At 43.0% G+C, this 22101-nt stretch overlaps 1 protein-coding gene across 1 annotated transcript in view; it reads left to right on the top strand.

Annotated features, from left to right (window-relative positions):
• The window catches only part of LOC126248452 (glycosyltransferase-like protein gnt14), a 154802-nt gene that overhangs the window by 36976 nt on the left and 95725 nt on the right, over positions 1-22101 (top strand). The window lies entirely within an intron of this gene.

Below are 22101 nucleotides of genomic sequence, written 5' to 3'. Positions count from 1 at the left end.
CCAGGATTCTTGCAGGTATACATCCTTCTTTTATGATTCATGAACCAAGTGTTAACTATGATTAAGTTATGACATTTTACATACAGACAACGATCATTTTAGTACTAGATCTATTCAATTGCAGTACTGAATCGTAAAACATTTCAAAAGTCCTCTACTTACATCCTACCGTAACATTAAAGAGGGATACAACTGTTAATTCCGCACTGGAATTCTACCCTGTGCCAAGATTTGAGTTGCCCGTGATCGTGCCCTAATGACAATGGAATTACACTGTGTTTCGTCTCCTGCGTGAGCTGAGTATTGAAAGGCAGAAAAGTTATTAGAGTGGTAGTCGAACAAACTGTCTGTTATCACGGAGTACAAGCTTTTGATAAGGCAAAATGAACACGGTCTTTAGTCTAAATTAGGCACATATAATTTCAACTAAATGTATAGCAGAAGGTAAGCAGCTACTGATTTAAACTTCGTTCAGAAAAAACTTTGCTGGATTGTCGGACACGAAAACAATTAGCATCCGTTTGCAGTATGCTTAGTCATGAATTAACCTGCTTTCTTGTTAATTAAAATGGCCTCAAACTATTTCACAATAGCGTGCGAAGGTTACTATGCCACTTAACGGGGGAAAAGTACTAGACAGTGTGACATGGGGTGGCCCGCAAATTGTACTGCTGATAAATTGTAATCGCGAGATAGTTACCAAGCCTTTGCATTGCATAGGACATGATTTGTTTCTGAGATCTCCGAAACTGTTATAGCTTAAGAAGTACAACAACTCGTAATGGGAAGAGCACCAATATTTTCAAAGAGTAATGAACTGAACATCACACAAACTTTCACTGTGGAATTACTAACACTAACACAGAGGGAGACCCTCAAACGGCTCTGTCTCTACATGGCTCTTTGTCCAACAGTTTCAACATTAAGCAATGGCAACAAAAACACAAATATCGATACACAAGTAAGCTAATTACAACATGTTATGCAAGTTAAATGTCCGCAGCTCGTGGTCTCGCGGTAGCGTTCTCGCTTCCCGAGCACGGGTCCCGGGTTCGATTCCCGGCGGGGTCAGGGAATTTCACCTGCCTCGAGATGACTGGGTGTGTCATCTTCATCATTCATCCCCATTACGGTTGGAGGAAGGCAATGGCAAACCACCTCCGCTAGGACCTTGCCTAGTACGGCGGTGCGGGTCTCCCGCATCGTCTCCTACGCTCTGTTAAGGAGTGTGGGACGTCATCATCATCATCATCATCATCATCATAATCATACAAGTTAAATTCTAATTTTATCCATGAAGGTGAACATGATAGTCCGAAACCGGTTATGGCACTAAAATTACATTTAAAAACTACTTGTGGCTGGTTGCGTCGTTCACCAACAAGCAGATATTTTGTAGGCCTTTAAACTGTTATGGCTTGGGATTTAATTTGTAATCACGGCTTATAATCAACACTTTCAGATTCTGTGAAATGACTTTAACAATTCGTTAACTTTTCTTATATAACTTCAATTAAATAGTATTTTAATATTAACTGCAATTATGATTTTCAACTACTAGGGAAAGCCATATAGCAAGAATATATTTACAAACCACCAAATTATTACTGCATGAAACTCGACAGTTCTTTCAGTTAGTTCAGTTATTCCTTTCGACATTTTCACTTGCTTTTAAAGCTCTAATTATTTGTGGAACCTGAATAGAGGCTTTACGTGGTTAGTGACTTAGGACAAATTACCCATTTCGTTCAACTGCTCTTCCAAGTTCTTTGCTGTTTCTGTAAGAATTAGTGTGTCATCAGGAAGCTTTAAAATTTTAATTTCCGCAATTAGAACTTTGGTTCAATTTCCTAATTTTTCCTTGGTTTCCTTCACCTCCTGCTGAATATGCAGATTGAATAACATCGTGGATAGCCTACAACACTTTGATATTCCTTTCTCAAACTGCTACCTACCTTTCACGTTCTTCGATTCTTACAATGGTGAGCTGGTTTCTGTACAAGCCACTCATATATAGATTAGAAATTTGTCGAGTTTTGAAGTAGCAATCGTGCATTTCACGAGACTTGTCATCCTCCACTTGTTTAACTGTGATTGTAACGCCAGTGGGTTCAGTTCGAACTTGTGACGTAGTGAACCGCAGGACCCTCATGTATAAACCGCATGAGTAATTCGTCTAGACGGGCTAGAAGACAGTGAGTAGGAAGGAAGTGTACACACTGCCTATAAGAACATCAGGACACTTCAACACAGTCAGCAACAATACCAGTTTACACATTAATCACGAACTGCTGCTAATTACGAGCTTGAGTAGTGTTGGGATGTTTAAGTTAGTGTTTCTATCAATTTAGTCCAAACACCCACAGTTGCGGGAAGCGTACTTCTGCTATCGTTCTAATAAAAGGTGGCACTGTGCACACTGGTAATACCTAAGTCTGCACTTGCTTGAATGGGCGGCACTAGAACAGAAATGTGGCAGCAACGTAAGTAATAATCAGTAACATTTATTAATAGTGATGATACACAATTTCAAATGGTTCTGAGCACTATGGGACTTAACATCAGAGGTCATCAGTCCCCTAGACTTAGAACTACTTAACCCTAACTAACCTAAGGACATAACACATATCTATGCCCGAGGCAGGATTTGAACCTGCGACTGTAGCAGCAGCGCGGTTCCGGACTGAAGCCACAATTTCAAATAACTTTAGTAACAATTTGATGCATCTCTGTTGATGTCCTATACGTAACACAATGAAACCTCAAATAACTTTGATGTCTCTTAGCAGTCTATGATTCAGTCAGTATGACTGAAAGTATTATACAGGCACTCGTAGCTGTTTCTAATGCTCCATAACTAGCCACTGCTAAGCAGAACTGTAGGCTTCCGAACGGAACTGGCGAAACTCGCAAAACTGTGTAACAGCTGGAACCGTACTACTGGTGCTGCAGGAACTGTGAGAGTGACAGCGGTGCGTCGTCTTTTGTGTCTTTGGCGGAAGGCACCAGTTCTAGGCGGAAGCAAAGTTGTCTATGATTGACAGAGCTTTCTCGGGCGCTGGCAACAATGCGGAAGCAGAAGCTAGTCGGTTAGCGTGCGCCATCTACCGTGTGCTGATGGCCTCTCGTGGTATTGCTGCGTACATGTGCCATGTACGCGGTCGAGTACATTAATGGTGACCACTGCCCATGTTAAACAGTAACCACTCACAGGCGCCGGGTGGTAGTAGCATTAGCAGTGGAAGATAAATAAAGCGCTTCGGGGGGGGGGGGGGGGGGACGGTGCAATCGTTCTCTTAGGTCGTGTTCTACGTAAGCGACCGACTGCGAGCGACTTCTGGGAGACACCCCGGCAACAAGTAGCAGCGTCGGGTGAAAAGCTCGGGTGTCCTGTGCGCGCGCGCGACCATTTCGCGCTACTAGACGGCTACTTAGAGCCGACCAGCTGTTTCTATAAAACGGCGCACCTGAATTGTAGAATACTGTAGCTGTAGAGTAAGGCTACAAAATTAGATTTACTTAGGAAAATAAAGCGAAAAGCAATGCTGTGCATAAAGTTACAGAGGGAGGAATATTCATGGAGAATTTCGTAATTTATATCATCAGCTACGAAGATCACCAGACAAATTCTTAGAATACACGTGAATGAGCAGAGGAGAATACGACTATCTCATCAATAAATTAAAGACGAATGTGTTTTACGCGATCAAGGGCTTTTGACAAGAAGAATAACTAACTACCGTAAATAATGAATGAGAACCTCAAACCAGAGCGAGCTGTGGAGTAACGACTGCTTTCAGAATGCGGCTACGAAGAGGACGTGGGTTGGATCCCAGCTCTTTGCTATTTTTTTAACCGATTCAGCTACGATTCTGTATACAAAGTTTTATGTATACTGTTTACACTGCATCGCTAAGTATATTTTTAATATCTTGCCAGAGTACTTTAAGTGTATACACACCTATCCCAGTACATCGCACACATTAAAGTCCTAATAAATTACATTGAACAACCATGAAATTTTACAGATATTTGATGTTGCGAACGTAATTCATCAGCAGTCAGTGTTAAGGCCAAGCGTTTCAGTTAATCTACTTAGTCCGCTAAAGTGAAGCATTCAAAATTTTTGAAAAGAAAGTCGAACGTTTTGTGAAATGATTCGTCTAAAGGAATGAAATAAAAAATATTAGGGAAACGTTTGATGCACCTGATTTTCTGTTCATGATTTCGAGCATTATTCAAAGCCACGGAGAACGTTTCCCTGATCTATTTATTTCTTTTAGCCAAATCATTTCACAAAATATTTGATCGATTTCTTTCATTTTTTGTTTTCACGTTTTATTCAGAAAGCATGATCTTACGGATTCCTATTTTGCCTGCCCAACGTCTTCTGTTCTCGAAAAGCGTAACTTTGGTACTTAATTCGAAGGAAGCCTTTTCGACATATAAATACCGCACCAGTGTATCTTTTGATGTGCAAAACAGCTAGGCCTTGAACAGATGAACTGTTTGACACTTCATTTACATTGCTTGGCAGCAGCTTATCGTGAAATATTTCAATTTTTTCTCCACTCATTAACTAAGTGTTCCTTAATTACTCTGATTACTTTTACAGTTATGTATTTTCATGCTAAACTAGACCTCACTGGTCACTTTGATACCCCGTTTGCCTGTTTCTCTCAGTTTGGCTATGAAAATTCGGATAAAACCTCATGCTGTAATTTATAGTGTCTTGTTTTTGCTTTGCTCACGCGTTTACAAAATCGTATCGAGTGTTAATCCTACGATAAAATAGTCCTTTCTGCGTGCCGTCATTTCCAAAAAACGTCGTTTCGATATCTTGAACCATTTATGAGATACGACAATTTTTAAGACCACTTGTTTCCCGAAGCGCCGGAAAGGATTCGGACGCGCCGAGTGCGACCCGTCCGCAGATGTAACTACCAGTATCTCAAGAATGAAAAGAGATATCATTCCTGTCTCAACTTTAAATACAATTTAGATATATTGACTACATTTGATACGCGATCATGTGTGGCCTGATTTGAACTATAAGAAAAGTCTACCCAATGTGGTGACATCTTCAAATTGTTAAAAATTTCGTGCAGCCGTGCACTTAGTTTCGTGCAGCGCAGTAACTATGACGAATAACGAACATAAATTCAGGCCTTTATCGAGCAAAGATATCAAGCTATAAGATGCGGAAGAATCAAATTTTTTCACTGAGTAGTTTTCTTAAAATCGGATGATAACTATTTCATAGCTGCCGTCACGCCCACTCCACAGCTTTGCCGAGGAGACACATAGCTGTCGCTCTCACTGTCGCACGTGCTGCAGCGACAAGATTCAGACACGTTTGAATTCAAACGTCGCTAGTTGTAGCAGAGGACAGACAGCGCTACGGACGTCGTCCACGTAGGATACTTCCTTAACTGTACCTACGGGCCGGCCGAAGTGGCCGTGCGGTTAAAGGCGCTGCAGTCTGGAACCGCAAGACCGCTACGGTCGCAGGTTCGAATCCTGCCTCGGGCATGGATGTTTGTGATGTCCTTAGGTTAGTTAGGTTTAACTAGTTCTAAGTTCAAAATGGTTCAAATAGGTCTGAGCACTATGGGACTCAACTGCTGAGGTCATAAGCGGTCGCGCGGTTCCAGACTGTAGCGCCAGAACCGCTCGGCCACCAGCGGCCGGCCTAGTTCTAAGTTCTAGGGGACTAATGCCCTCAGCAGTTGAGTCCCATAGTGCTCAGAGCCATTTTTTTTTTTGTACCTACGGTGGTGTTTTCGTCGTCTGAAGCTGTCGCGCGCTGTCGGCCGCTTCCGTCACTTACGTAGGACACGGCCTTATTACGGAAGCTCAGCGATTTATCTGACGTCCAAAAGGGCATGATCATTGGCTTTCGGACCAAGGGTGGAAGCATTTCCGAAACGGCTGAATTCGTAAGCTGTTCTCATACCGCCGTGGTTAAAGTATAACGTTCACGGAAAAATTGTGCTTTCCAAAACAGGCGTCGAGGCAACTGTGGTACATAACGGGCCTTAGATGAGGGGGGTGAACGACGGCTGCTGAGACGTATACGGGTGGTAAGACGTGCAAGTGTTGATCAGCTGACTGTGCAGATGAACCAAGGGGCTTCCAACAGTGTGTTCTCAACGACCGTTCAGGGAACGTTGCAATGTATGAGCCTCCGCAGCAGGTGTCCGGTGCAGGCACCCATTCTGACTGCTTGCTGTTCGTCGGCGACAAAGGCTGGAATTTCCGTGCACTGGACGTCCACTGAATTGTGACATGTAGCCTTTTCAGTGGAATCACGTTTTATGCTTCACTGGACTGAAAGCAAACACCCTGTAACAATCGTGGGAAGAGTCCACACCGAAGGAGAGAGGATTATGGTCGGGGGAATGTTTTCGTTGCATTCCCTGCGCGATTTCATCATTCTGGAAGGCACAATGGATCAACAAAAGAATGCCTCTCTCCTTGGGGGGCCACGTCCACCTCTACATGCAGTTTGTGTTTCCTCGGCACGATGGCATCTACCAGGACAGGACAGGGCAGCGTAGTGACGTGCGTGGTTCGAAGAGCACCCAGATGAGGTTACCGTGCTCCCCTGGCTACCAGACTCCCCGGATTTAAATCCAGTTGAGAACCTGTGGATCTACCTCGATCGCACTGTTCGGGCCATGGGTCGTCAACCAAGAAACCAGGTGCAGCTGGCCAAGGCACTGGAGTCATCATGGCTCCACATCACTGTCGGTACCTTCCAGAACTACATCCACTCTCTTCCTTTACATTTTGCAGCAGTCCGTGCTGCCAAATGTGGTTATTCAGGCGTTTGACAGGTGGTCAGATAATTGTGACTGGGCAGTGTAGTACTGTGCGTATTCCCATTTGTAACCGAAGACGATGGTTGTGAAAGTTCCTGATACGGTCCCTACATAACGTTGTTCCATTTGTGAAAGGCACAGATGAGAGAGTGGAGCAGCAACTTGCAGCCGAAACAGTTAACTCATTGCAGGTAATCATTAGGTAATAGAACCCACATACGTGAAAGGTGATTGCTGTATCCTATGTTAACTAATTTAGACACAACATTTGAGTTACTAAGAAACTGTTTGATTATCAGGCTCTTAAGGCATGTACAAAAAAATACACTGCGGTAGTCCTGGGGTTGATAATTGCAATTCACAGTCTTGAACTATAGCGCAGACTATGGGCGGCCTCAAGAATGCCCCAACCAGAGTTACGAGAGCCAATCCCTGCCGCAGGTCTCGACCGCAAAGGTAAACTTACTCAGCTGAAGACACAAAGTCTGGAAATGTGTCCGTGATCATATTGTGGCACTTTATTTTACAGGTCCGTCTTGATAACAGAAATTTTCACACTTTACTGTTACCATTTAGGCTACTACGCCGGCCGCGATGGTCTAGCGGTTCTGGCGCTGCAGTCCGGAATCGCGGGACTGCTACGGTCGCAGGTTCGAATCCTGCCTCGGGCATGGGTGTGTGTGATGTCCTTAGGTTAGTTAGGTTTAAGTAGTTCTAGGTTCTAGGGGACTTATGACCTAAGATGTTGAGTCCCATAGTGCTCAGAGCCATTTTTTAGGCTACTACGATCATCAGATCTGTCAAACACAAAAACAAGGTGTAACCAATTCAGTTCAGTTTACTGTAGCTAAATCTGGTGCTACATAAGGAAAACAAAAAATATTTATACGATTAACAGCCATGTATACCAGCCGTACAAACCATAAAATATTCTGATGTAGGTATCGACGTCAAATTATACGTGTAGGTACATAGTAAGTGCTGGTGATGTTGAGGATGCGTCTGGCACTTATACAAATAACTGAGGCCAGCAGACGGCACTATAGCTAGGGTACATAAGTAACCTGGATCGCAGATGTATTGGTTAAAATGCAGTATTCATAGTCATTAATTAAAATTACCTCACATAGCAAAATGAGCGTCTGACAATAAAACATGTACTCACATAAAATACGTGGAGTTAGATCCATACTTAAAATCCACATAAGAAGTGCAAATAGTAACAATGTGAAGCTCCTAACCTTGCAAAGTAAAACACACAATTGTGATAAAGCCAGTATAAAAAGTTTAAGAATAAAATCACATCTATAGAACGAAATCTTCCAAGAGGACAAAACAATTGAACCGTAACCGTAAGTACAAGTGTAAGGTAATTAACGAAACAGTGACTGTTAATTAAAAATTCGATAGTCGATAACACATCCGGAGTGGGATCTCAGTGACGGCACCTCGTGGCTTTTCTGTACAGCGTTCTTGTTTTGTTGTGGTGGAACTCCCGTAGAAAGGCCACGTCTCCTCGTCGCTGGAGCCAGCGCACACGACCGCACGCCAAGCTGCTGGGGCACTCGACGCTGCTCAAACTAATAGGTTTCTGAAAACGTCAAAATAAGTATTTAGGCTAAACTCGTTCTGTTCATTCGGCAGTAATTCCGGTTGCCGTTTTCTCTGTACATAAATCTCCAAATCCTCGAGTAGGTTCAATAATTGCCGCTTTGGCGCCCTATGCAACACTTTCATGTTATTCTCGGTTTCCTTCCGAATGTTTTTCTCTGCCCAAATCTGTACCGAAAGCGCTCTTGTTTTGAGCCTACTGAACTTATTTGGTTACACCCTGTTTTTGTTTCTAACAGGACTGAAGATGGCAGTAGCCTAAACCGGTAATAGTGAAGTGTAAAAGTTTGTGTAATCAAGACGGACCTGTGAAACAAAGTAACTACATCTGCTCACCCAGATATTATCATTGCCATACAGTCTTTAAAACGTCTGTACTTAATTACATAGCGTATTCTCTCAAGGTTGCGTATGTGGATAGGTTTTGTCCGTCTCATTACACACAGACCTCCATGTTTAGCAAGGACACTGACACCCATGATTTTGACCACCCTAAAACAAACAGCATTACATATGATCATCAGCATCTACATCATTATCGGCGTTATAGCGTACAAGAGTCCTGTAATCTCCCTCCCACTACACTTTCTGCTCACGCTTCACTTCAGTAGATAATTTGCGGCGGAAGGACATTGGTAGGGTGGCCAACAGTGAGAACACGTTTCGTTGGATAATTGGGCCGTTTTGTCTAAAAGAAAATGTCTCTCTTTACTTACAAGCATTAAGCTCCTCAAATTTTGGTGGAAAAAAGTTTGCTTTGATAGGATAATATCCCATACTATTTTACATCGTTTATTGATCCAATAAACGCTTCCTGACAATGCCTAGACCCAACCACGCTCGCGTTAAAGGTCAAATTTATTCCACATTCATACTGAAGTTTGCTATTGCTATATTGCTTTTCCTAATTAATCTTTCGTGCTATGACAGTCCATGGTAGCGGTTAAAATGATGTGTGTCGCTGACGATGCTACTGACTATGAATGACCATACTGATTTCTCCACGTATTTAATATGTAACTACGCACACCCTCCACGAATAAAACTAATCATCACTCACTGTTACCCTACTGAACCCTGGCGGTTAGCTTCATTCGTGAGCCACGATTTGCATCCAACTGTACCCAGTACGGTCGTTGGCTCATCAACTCCCAGCAAACATATTGGACACTGACCTCCTTTCCCGATCTGTCCGCTGTTTCGTCATGGGACTCCATCACGTGCGTAAGTACATAGTTCTATATTAGCAGCAAATCCACAATCTCCACATGTCCAGACCTTTCTGGAATATCGGCCCTAGTCGCAACAGAAGATGGGTCAAGTGCTAGCTCAGATGTATTTTCACAAATGGACAAGCCTTTAAACTCATTTGAAAAATCCTAGGGCCAACAGGTGATCGAATCCCAGTCCTTTGACTTTATAATCTGGTATTATCCATCTGTTTTCAAAAATGGTTTAATTTGTTTAAAAAGAGCTACACAGATTTTACAAATTCTGTTATAAGCATAGTCTTTGTCAGTACATTGATCCACTGCACAACCGAACAGCAGTCAGAGTACATTGTGAATTTCAGGTATTCTTGTGGTTGTGGTCTTCAGTCAAGAGGCTGGTTTGATGAAGCTCTCCATGCTACTCTATCAAATGGTTCAAATGGCTCTGAGCACTATGGGACTTAACTTCCGAGGTCATCAGTTCACTAGAACTTAGAACTACTTAAACCTAACTAACTTAAGGACATCACAAACATCCATGCCCGAGGCAGGATTCGAACCTGCGACCGTAGCGGTCGCCCGGGTCCAGACTGTAGCGCCTAGAACCGCTCGGCCACTCCGGCCGGCGCTACTCTATCCTGTGCAAGCTCCTTCATCTCGCAGTACCTACTGCAGCCTACATTCTTCTGAATCTGTTTAGTGTATTCATCTCTTGGTCTCCCTCTACGATTTTTGCCATCCATGTTGCCCTCCAATACTAAATTGGTGATCCCTTGATGCCTCAGAATATGCGCTGCCAACCGATCTCTTCTTCTAGTCAAGTTTTTCAGGTATAACTGCTGTAATCTGTAAGATACCTCAGGGGAACGTTTTATTTATGGCCATGTATAAATATTATTAAAAACAATGCCTTTTCAAAGAGTCTTTAAAATTGCTACAAAAAGCATTTTTTCATTGGACCCTAGGATCAATAAAAAAAAAAAAACACCAAATAAGATACTTCCACGCAGCAATAACTGTGTATCTAATCAGATGCGATTAGTAACAAAATTAAAGAGTAAGGAATACTTTTTTTCTAATGGTTGGATGGCTTGACAGTACCAAAAACACACTGTTTCAATTTTTCGTTATTTTACATGCCTACTATACAGTGCTGTCTTCTGGAAGATTACTTTTGCAGGACTGATATTCCGTAATGTATATTTCGGTGCATCCACTCATAACGTAGTTGGCGATTTCGTTGCACCTAACTCAGTACTTTGGCAATGGAGGACTAATCCACTTTGCACTTAAATGACCTTAAAATCTTGAAAAGTGCAAGTGTGTGTATGGTTTGGCAACATTGTAAGGACAGCATTTGCATCGACCAAAAATGTTGTAAGCGGTAGTGAACCCTCAAATTAGAAATTTCCATATCTAAATTATTCATCAAAATGTACATATTGTCAGTACTATAGTATTTCCACCTGAAAAATATGGAAGTTCCACCTAAACTGTGTAACCTAGCACTATTCACGACAGTGTTTATGACATGAACTAACAGTTTAAGCAGCGTCCGCCCCCGGTAGCTGAGTGGTCAGCTCGACAGAATGTCAGTTCTAAGCGCTCAGGTTCGATTCCCAGCTGGGTCGGAGATTTTCTCCGCTCAGAGACTGGGTATTGTGTTGTCCTATCGATCATCATTTCATCCCCATCGACGCGCAAGTCGTCGAAGTGGCGTCAGATCGAAAGACTTGCACCCGGCGAACGGTCTACCCGACGGGAGGCCCTAGTCACACGACAATCAAAATCAGTTTAAGCAGCACTTGTGAAGTGACAGCGGAACTTCAGTTTAAAGATTTCCACATCCAGACCGTTCATTGATACTTGTCAAGTCTGATAATGTCAATTCAATGACTAAAAGTCTGCAAAAATACGTCAGCAACACAATAATCCAATGTATAAATCAATTGTCACAATCTTATTTACTCTTATGTTCAGAGAAAAAGCAGAACACATTGAACGACCAGAGATGGAGGTTCATATTCATAAGACATGTACATTAGTACATTTGAACAATGTCGGCCCCCGGGTGCAAGGTAAACATAGATATTGCGGCGCAACACCATGTACCGGTAAACTGTGCCAGCGGCTCTCGTTGTCGCTATAAACCGAAGGTAATGGATCACTGTTACTTGAGCAGATGTTAAGGATGCTTCGCAGACGTATGCGCGAACCGTACCGTCAAATCAGTGATTTTGAAAGAGGGCGCCTTATTGGCATGAGAGAATGTCATGTATCTATCCGGGATTCTGTTGCTCGTGTGGGATAAAGAGTTTTGGCAGTGCAATGGTTGTGTGCACAATGGTTCACGGGAAGCCATATGACGAGATGGGTCAGGTCGCACCACCCAGACCGCCTCCCGAGAAGATCGACACCTCATCTGAATGCATTGCAGGTCAGATCTGCGTCCTCCTCGGCTCTGACGCAATAATGGAACAGTGTCACACATCGTACATAATCATGACTGACAGTCCGTTGCCGTTTATTACAGCATGGGTTAGTGCGCGTCATCCACTTCTCCCCCTACCTTTGACGAAGGTGCAGAAACATGCTAGACGGCAGTGGTGTACGGAACGACGCCACTGGGGACAGGAATGGCATCAGAAGAGTGTTTTCGGACGAATCCAGGTTCTGTTTGTTTGCAAATGATTCTCTGCTGACGAGGGGAGTGGCATCACAGTGACTGCATTCACACAAGACACACAGCGCCAACGCAAGTCCCTATGGTGTGGGGTGACATTGATTATAACCACAAGTCACAGCTGGTGAGTGTCTAGAGCACTGTGACTAGTGTGATCTACATGAATGACTTCCTGCGACACGTCGCCATATCCTTTCTGCATAACATCCCAGACACCATTTTTCAGCAAGACAATGCAGGATTGCATGTTGCTGCACGAACCGGTGCCTTTTTGGTGTCACAGGATGTCAGCCTTTTGCCCTGGCCCGCCAGATCACCAGACGTGTCGCCAGTCGAAAATGCGTGGGATATTGTGAAACGACAGGTGCAGCACTGTGACTCAATGCCAACCACCACAGATGAACTTTGTTACACCATGGATGGCTATAACACAGGACGCCATTCGCGCCTTATACACGTCGATGCCATCACGCATGGAACACGTTATCAGGGTCCATGGTGGATCCTGTACTTACTAAGCAACAGGACCCATGTGACTCAAATGCTAATCATTTCTGCAGAACATACTAATGCTACATGTCCTGTATATATGAATGTCCTGTCTCTAGTCGTCCAAACTGTTCTGTTCTTTCTGAACATGAGTGTAAATCGGTCAAAATTTATCTCTAAAACATGAGTATGAACTCCAAACTTAAGTGCCTCAGTGCTATTTCCAAATCTAAATTGTTACAAAATGCATGTGTCTCAAAAATGAAACCCTAAACAGATAGCTGACAATTCATTTATAGGTCCCAATAAGGAGATGTACCAAAATAAACATGGCGAAACCTATAACTTCAAAAACAGTTGTTCGCTAATATAGTATGCTAAGTAGGCAAACACGAAACGAATAGACAGTTTGAATTGCTGTCAGGATCGGAAGAATGCAATTAATGTTCAAATGGTTCAAATGGCTCTGAGCACTATGGGACTTAACATCTGTGGTCATCAGTCCCCTAGAACTTAGAACTACTTAAACCTAACTAACCTAAGGACATCACACACATCCATGCCCGAGGCAGGATTCGAACCTGCGACCGTAGCAGTCCCGCGGTTCCGGACTGAGCGCCTGAACCGCTAGACCACCGCGGCCGGCGCAATTAATGTTATCCTAGGCCTAAATGAGAGTATTGACAAAAACAAACCTGAAAAAGCACTGCTTTATAGTGAGGAAGATAACACATACAATCTCTATGTAAAGTATCACAATGTTATTTTCATATTTAAAATATCTATGAAACAAGTTAATTTTACATTTTATTGCATTCGATCTGGGCCTACCGGCTGTTATAAACAAAAGCAAAGTTTTGCGGTAGGCTGCAACACCTATTGATAGGAATTATGGTGTTTACCCAGGGCTGATCATGGCGCTGTGAAAGACCACCACAAACCCCACATCTATGTGCCTAGTTTCTGCTCATACTTTATCGAGGTCACTCATAATACTGAGTCCAAGATACAGTAATAGGAGTGGCCTGGATAAAATAGGAGCAGAAACTGGGCACACAAATGTGGGATTTGTGAAGGTCTTTCAGGGCCATATTTGTGAAGGTCTTTCAGGGCCATGATCAGCCCTGCGTAAACACTGCTATAAGGCATTTTAACACTGAGCTGAACAGGATGCTCCAGACACAGGCAAAATCTCACATAAGTGTTGTTCCAGTTACTGCTACTGGTAGGTGGGGATAGACAGACATGGCCTGCACCTGAATAGGAAGGGGAACAATAATTTAGCTTATCTATTAGAAGAAACTGTAAGGGGGGCCACAGTCACACGAGGGGTGATCCCAGTGGTTAATGGGTCCAGGCAGACGGAATTTTTAGGTTAAAACCTAAGTCCAGACAGACAACAATCAAGATAAATAGAATAAAAGAATCTTCATGTATATTAAATAGCAGAAAGGCTAAGGGAAGTATGAACTTACTTCATCAAAATATCAGGGGAATAAAAAATAAAGTAGATGAGCTATTAGTATGTTTATATGATCTCAAAAATAAAAGTGAGATTGATATAATCCATCTGTCTGAACACCATGTAACTGTGGGGATGGATAGCGTCAGTATAAATGGTTATAATTTAGCATCTTACACCTGTAGATCTAAGATGGATAAAGGTGGAGTTGCCATTTTAATAAAACAAGGTTATAAATACTAAACTGTAGAAGTAAACAAATTTTGTGTTGATCAGTACTTTGAAGTTTTTGCATGTGAACTTCAGCTAGATAGTGTAGTACTGATATTAGCAACAGTGTACAGGTCCCCATTAGGAGACTGGGAGCTATTCATAAAAAAGTTCGACTCCCTATTATGCTGTCTGTCAGACAAAAAGAAGAAGTTATTAATCTCTGGTGATTTCAATGTGAACTTTCTAAGTAATTCTGATAGGAAAAGTGAACTAGAAGTGTTATTAACAACATATAACTTAGAATCAGTGGCAGGTTCCATACACGTATAGTTCAAGACAGTAGCACTCTAATAGATAATGTATTTGTACAGAAACAGGATGTAAAACGAACACATCGTTTCCCTTTGGTAAATGGAGCAGACCATGATGCACTACTGATTAAGTTACAAAACCTAACAGGGTGTACTGTTCAGAAACCATTAAGTAAAAGTGTGAGGTTGCTCAACCCGGTATCTAGAGAGCATTTCAGAGAAAGTTTAAGAAATGTTAATTGCGGAGATGTATATAATGAGCAAAACGCTAATGATAAACGCAACATATTTCTTGATAAATGCATATCTCTTTTTGAACATTGTTTCACAAAGAAAATTAATACATGTAACGCCACACACTTTTCAAAGAAACCTGGGATTACTACAAGTATTAAAGGGTATTCAGAAAGAAACAGAAAACTATGAGACAGCAAGAACTAGTAAAATCCAGGAGGAGTTTTACACTATAAAAATTATTGCAACACATCGAGGAAAGTTGTAAGGAAAACAAAAAATATGTATGTTAGAGAAGATATTAACAACTCTGACAATAAAATGAAATCAATATGGCATGTTGTTAGAAGGGAGACAGGAAAAGTAACCACTGGGGTAGATAGTATTACTATTAAAAAGAATGAGATCATCCTAACCAACAGTACTCAAGTAGCTAATGTATACAGAGTGTTACAAAAAGGTACGGCCAAACTTTCAGGAAACATTCCTCACACACAAAGAAAGAAAATATGTTATGTGGACATGTGTCCGGAAACGATTACTTTCCATGTTAGAGCTCATTTTGTTACTTCTCTTCAAATCACATTAATCATGGAATGGAAACACACAGCAACAGAACGTACCAGCGTGACTTCAAACACTTTGTTACAGGAAATGTTCAAAATGTCCTCCGTTAGCGAGGATACATGAATCCACCCTCCGTCGCATGGAATCCCTGATGCGCTGATGCAGCCCTGGAGAATGGCGTATTGTATCACAGCCGTCCACAATACGAGCACGAAGAGTCTCTACATTTGGTACCAGGGTTGCGTAGACAAGAGCTTTCAAATGCCCCCATAAATGAAAGTCAAGAGGGTTGAGGGCAGGAGAGTGTGGAGGCCATGGAATTGGTCCGCCTCTACCAATCCATCGGTCACCGAATCTGTTGTTGAGAAGCGTACGAACACTTCGACTGAAATGTGCGGGAGCTCCGTCGTGCATAAACCACATGTTATGTCGTACTTGTAAAGGCACATGTTGTAGCAGCACAGGTAGAGTATCCCGTATGAAATCATGATAACGTGCTCCATTGAGCGTAGGTGGAAGAACGAAACTAAAATGAGCTGTAACATGGAAATTAAGCGTTTCCGGACACATGTCCACGTAACCTCTTTTCTTTATATGTGTGTGAGGAATGTTTCCTGAAAGTTTGGCCGTACCTTTTTGTAACCCCCTGTGTAACAACCATTTCTTAAGGGTAGGAGAAAAAATTGGTGAGAATAGTTCAAAAGAAAAAACCAGGCAGTACATGGAAGAGTCGGTTTTGAAAAATTCACTTAACAACCTCTTGTAAAATAAGTAAAATTATTAAATCCTGGAAAAATAAATGTTCTGTAGGAGTAGATGACATCTCTAATAAGATACTAAAACACTGTGGAGCAATTACAGCCGATGTTTTGAGTTACATATGTAATGCATCTCCATTTCGGCTTTTTGTATCTGAAAACAAGAAATAGGCTGTTGTTGTTGAGGTTTCAGGGCACTTAACATTGTGATTACTAATACGCGTACAACTAAAGCAGTAGCCGGCCAGAGTGACCGATCGGTTCTAGGCGCTTCAGTCTGGAACCGCGCGACCGCTACAGTCGCAGGTTCGAATCTTGCCTCGGGCATGGATGTGTGTGATGTCCTTAGGTTCGTTAGGTTCAAAGTTCTAAGTTCTAGAGGACTGATGACCTCAGATGTTAAGTCCCATAATGCTCAGAGCCAACAAAAGCAGTAGGCAACAGATAGGAATAAAACCATGACGAGTTGTAAAATCTTAACGAATCTAAATGATAGAAACTTCCATAAGTCGGTGTACTGCAGTATCGAGATATGTTCACAGCAGGGACGTGTGGCGTGAAACGTACACTAGCACAATTGGCTTGCCAGCGCACAAGTGCCTGGCGGGCGGGAGGCGGCGCTATGCATTCGATCGTAGTGTCGGTGGCTACTCATTGTTCTCAGTGAGGAAGTACGGAAAATATATGCGTGGGACAGCTTCTTGTAAGCTAGCTTGCTACTCGGTTTTTCATATAAAGTGAACGAAAGTACATTTTAGGTAGTCCTCATTTAATGAATTTTAACTAAGATTCGTTAAAATGTATTTATTTCCAATCACATTTCTCCGGAAACAAAAAAAAATCCGTGTTTACCCCGGGTAGTTGTATAAAAGCGCCCTAGACGCGCTCGGATGCCCTCAAAACTAGGGCAGATATCGGGAAAGCTGGACATATCAGAGTCCTAATCTTGAGTAATGTTAATTACGGTGGTAGAAAATAGTTCAAAATCGAGGTGCATAGCATCTGTTAGTGCTTAAATTGTTGAATATTTTTATTGGTTATTACCTTCACATTTTGTACGGAAGTAAAAAAAGAAATCTCAAAAATATTAGTGAACTGATGCTCCGCAATTCATCAGTTCAACGGGTCCCGCGCGACTTTAAACCGGAACTTCTTACCGGCTATGACGACCAGCGAAGGTCAAGTCAAGTGCAGTACGCACAAGGCAATTTTAAATTCAGACGAACAATACACAGTGACTGCGTTTCTCTAATTTCAGTAGTTAACGTGGCAAAACAAATAAACTTACTAATGGAAGAAATTAACTTTTTTACTGGTAGCAAAACTGATTTAAAGTTCGCGTCAGTACATTTCGACAAAAATCCGCTTTTTAAAAAAATTTCAGATTAATTATTGGTTCTAATAATGATGTTTCACTGTTCAGTGACTATGGCAACAGAATTTTTGAAAAGGTAATGGCTCTCTGTTAAATGAATGTGGTATTTTCCATTTCAGCTGTTTATTATTGAAACTTTTTCTTAATTTCGTGACTAGGTTGGGGTGTTTAGACCGTCTTATATCGTTACCTGTTTGGGTTTATAACGCTATCCGCAGTCTTTATGTGAGGAGAGATTATGCAGAAACAGCGTTTGAATGTTTTTGTTTGTGAGAAGGTAGTGGTCTCGCGTAAGAAGAAGAAACGTCTGCCACCACGCATCAGAATTAGACAGCAGCAGAAACGTGGCCACTCGAGACTGCGGTTCAACGTTCGGCAATTTTGCTGATCGCGGTGGTCGGGATACCACGACTGCCATGCGTATGATTTGATGGGTCCAGGAGGGCCATACTCAACGCCATACGGGCTCTCAACGGTCAGTGCTACTAGCGACCGAGAAGAGAGATACTGTTCGTTCGGCCGCGCCGCATCGTGCAGTCACGTCCCGTACCTTCAGTCAGGAGATAGGCTTGTTTATACCAAAATAGGTATCCGCACGATCAGTACGACGACGTCTGGAGCACTACGCGAGGACTGCTCAGTGACCATTTTGCAGCTACACTGTTGGCGAGACAGCAGAGAGAGGTGCTCTGACGATGGTGGGCCCAACGATAACATTGGTTGTAGGAGCTGCATCGCGTAGTGTATCAGACGACTTCCGGTTTTACCCACAGCGGAACAATGGGGTGAACGCTACGAAATTGCATTCGTCATTGTGATACGGGCCCACCACTTTGTCTGATGTATGGGTTGCTAAAGGATACACAGCATGATCAGATCTGTTTTGCAAATCCGGTGCTTTCGATCGCAACAGGTCCATTTCAGAAGTGTGAAGACCGTTGACTGTATCGTATTTTGGGGATCTCCGTGACTTGACGCAATACCGCATGTTGCTCGTGCTGTCTGAACCTATCGTGGAGTGTAACTGATGGTGTTCGAATGTTGCCCTGGCAGGCACATTCTCCAGATCTCTCACCAATTAAAAACATTGGGTCATGGGTTACTGAGATACTGGTAGGCCACAACTGCGACTGATGAAGTGTGTCGTAAGGTTGAAGCATAATGAAATTACATGTCCTCATCCAAACTCAGCCCGACTCCATTCTTATCCAGTTAGAGCAGCTTGCGGCACAATTTAATCTTGTGCTCTTCCTTCAGTACTGTATATACATAACAATTAAAATTGTTTTATGTGCAACCCTTCCTGGTGACACAATTTTAACGGTCAACAGTGTAGAAAGCTTCAAAAATTCACTAAATTAGAACGTTAAAGCCCAAATCAGATCGTACGAAAATATACCAAGTATAAGGGCAGTTCCTGGAGTAAATTTCATTGCCTTATTATCTAATGGAATAAAAACGCATACTTTGCCAATAACATATACAGTCATGTCCTATCACATACCATATGGGCTCGGCGACACAGCACAGTGATTAAGATACTGGCCTCATAGTCATTTGGAGCGGTATTCAAGTCGCCATGTTGCATGCAGATTTAAGTCTTCCACCATTTCTCGAAATCGCTTCAGCCGAATACCGACATAGTTTCGATGAATGAACCACCATGCCGCTTTCATTCACCTGTAAACTTTGGAAATTTGTGGCAAGGTCTTACGGGACCAAACTGCTGAGGTCATCAGTCCCTATGCTTACGCACTACTAAATCTAACTTTACCTAACTTACGCTAAGGACAACACACACACCCATGCCCGGGGGAGGACTCGAACCTCCGACGTGGGGAGCGGCGTGGACCGTAACAAGGCGCCACAGACCCCGTAGCTACCCCGCGCGGCCATTCACCTGTCTTGGCTAGTCCCTCCTTTTGCTTCGTCTGCAATAGCATCGTAGTTACCTGAATGTTAAACTTGACAGTTCCTACCTCCCACGTCTGTGTGCATCCCGAAAAAGGTACACATGTCACTGCGGGATGTCATTCTCATAGACAGCAGCTGTCATAGTTCTCCTAGAAAACGCTTGAAGTCGCGTATGTGCTCTAACACTCGGCCCTCAACGAGGACATTAACATCGCAATTTCGATCCCTTTCCATAAAATAGGCATGTGTTGTAACGTGCCCTTGGTGTGCACCAAATCAATAAACGGTGACGACTATCCCCAAAGCAGTATTGGTCTATGGGGGACATTCACCTTGGCTTCCACCTGACCTGTGGTAGTAGTGGAAGGCACGATGACTGCTGTGGACTACGTGAATGTTACTGCAAAACATCCGTGTCGCTTCATGCTTGATGTTTTCCCCGGGTGACATAGGTATCTTCCAGCAGGAAGGCCGGAATCGTGCTACAGTGGTTTGAGGTGCACGATATTCAACTCACTATGATGTCTTAGCCACCAGATTCGCTTGATCTAAACCCGAAGAAACGCTTCTGAAACGCTATCTGGCGCCAGCTCACCAGTCACCGACCAGTAGTTTATGATAATTGCATGACATGTGCATAGACATGTGGTATCACATACCTACTAAGAACTGGTCGAATCCATTCCACGCAGAACCGCTGCTTGTATTGCGTTCCAAATGTGAACGAAGAAGGTATTTGAGTGGTGGTCATAATGGTTTGGCTTATCAGTGAATGTACGCTGTGAAATCCTGCGTCTCTACCTTGTAATAGTGTGTGCTAAACGCAAGCAACACGAAATCAGAAATATCATACTAAAGATCTTTGCTCGTACAGACTGTTGCAGGCGCCGTAAGCAGACTCGTATTGGTATGCCACAGATGTCACACGTTTCTTCCGTCTTTTATCGCTAAGATTTAGTCTGCTCATTATTGCTATGAAGAACTTTTTTAATCGCTTCTTGAAGATTTCTTAACTTAAACACGTTTAAGACCAGCAGGTTGCAAACTACGAGAGCTATTCGGAAAGTAAAGTTTTTGCGGTTGCGAGATCGAAACCACTGTGAAAATTAAAAATGTTTTATCTGCAACAGTTAGCTACACTTTCCATCTACTTCTCCACATAGTCGCATTCAGACTGAGACATTTGTCGTGGCATTGTAGCATCTTTCCAGTAACTTTGTAATAGAATGCAGCTGGCTGTAGTTTGCGCCAATTCTCTAGAGTGATCTGCAGCCTGCTGTCTGTGCTAAAATGTTGTCTTCATAGTCAGCGGTTCATGTGAGCAGAGATGAAAATCAGAGAGAGCCAAGTCCTGCCAATATGGTGGGTGATCGAACACTTCCCATCTAAAACTCTGTAGAAATGTCCTCATTGCCCCTGCAGTGTGCGGCCCAGAATTGTCATGAAAAAGGAGATGCATGATAGTTACGTTATTTGGGCTGCATGGAATCAGGCGAAATTCTCACAGGCTCTCATACACACATCAAAAAAAGTTTTGCATCACCTCGGTTCCGAGAGTTCCGGAACCTGTACAAAATATTGGAATAGAGATCAACATAAACATCATTTCCGCTCTCTTTCTTGCTCATGAAAACCACACATTGCATGTTGTACCACCATACAGCGAGACCTTCAGAGGTGGTGGACCAGATTGCTGTACACACTGGTACCTCTAATACACAGTAATACGTCCTCTAAATCACTCCAGGCAAATGCCGGGATGGTTCCTCTGAAAGGGCACGGCCGACTTCCTTCCCAATCCTTCCCTAATCCGATAAGACGGATGACCACGCTGTCTGGTCTCCTTCCCCGAAACCAACCAACCAACCAATACATCCTCCCGCATTGATGCATGCCTGTATTCGCTGTTGCATACTGTCCACAAGTTCATCAAGGCACTGTTGGTCCAGATTGTCCCACTCCTCAACGACGATTCGGCGTAGATCCTTCAGAGTGGGTCACGTCATCCATAAACAGTCCTTTTCAATCTGGCCCAAGCATGTTCGATAGGGTTCATGCCTGGAGATAATGCTGGCCCCTCTAGTCGAGCGATGTCGTTATCCTGAAGGAATTTATTCACAAGATGTGCACGATGGGGGCACGAGTTGTCACCCATGGCGACGAATGCTTCGCCAATATGCTGCCGATATGGTTGCACTATCGGCCAAAGGATGACATTCAAGTATCGTACAGCCGCTACGGCGCCTTCCATGACCACCAGCGGCGTACAGTCTTAGACAAAAAAAAGTGGCCGCCGGCCGGCCGCCACAGAGACAAAGTCCGAGTCGTTCACTTAAGGTGGCCAATAAAACTGGCCGCCCCTGACAACTGTAAGTCCGGCCATCTGCACAATCTGGCAACACCGTAAGATGCGGAAGTGTTAGGAGGAAGTGTTGTCTACTTCCGATGT

This window comes from Schistocerca nitens, chromosome 3 (genome assembly GCF_023898315.1).
Source record: "Schistocerca nitens isolate TAMUIC-IGC-003100 chromosome 3, iqSchNite1.1, whole genome shotgun sequence".
NCBI classification, from domain to species: Eukaryota; Metazoa; Arthropoda; class Insecta; order Orthoptera; family Acrididae; genus Schistocerca; species Schistocerca nitens.
Note: the sequence above shows the minus strand (reverse complement) of the source record. Positions and strands in the feature narration are given on the sequence as shown.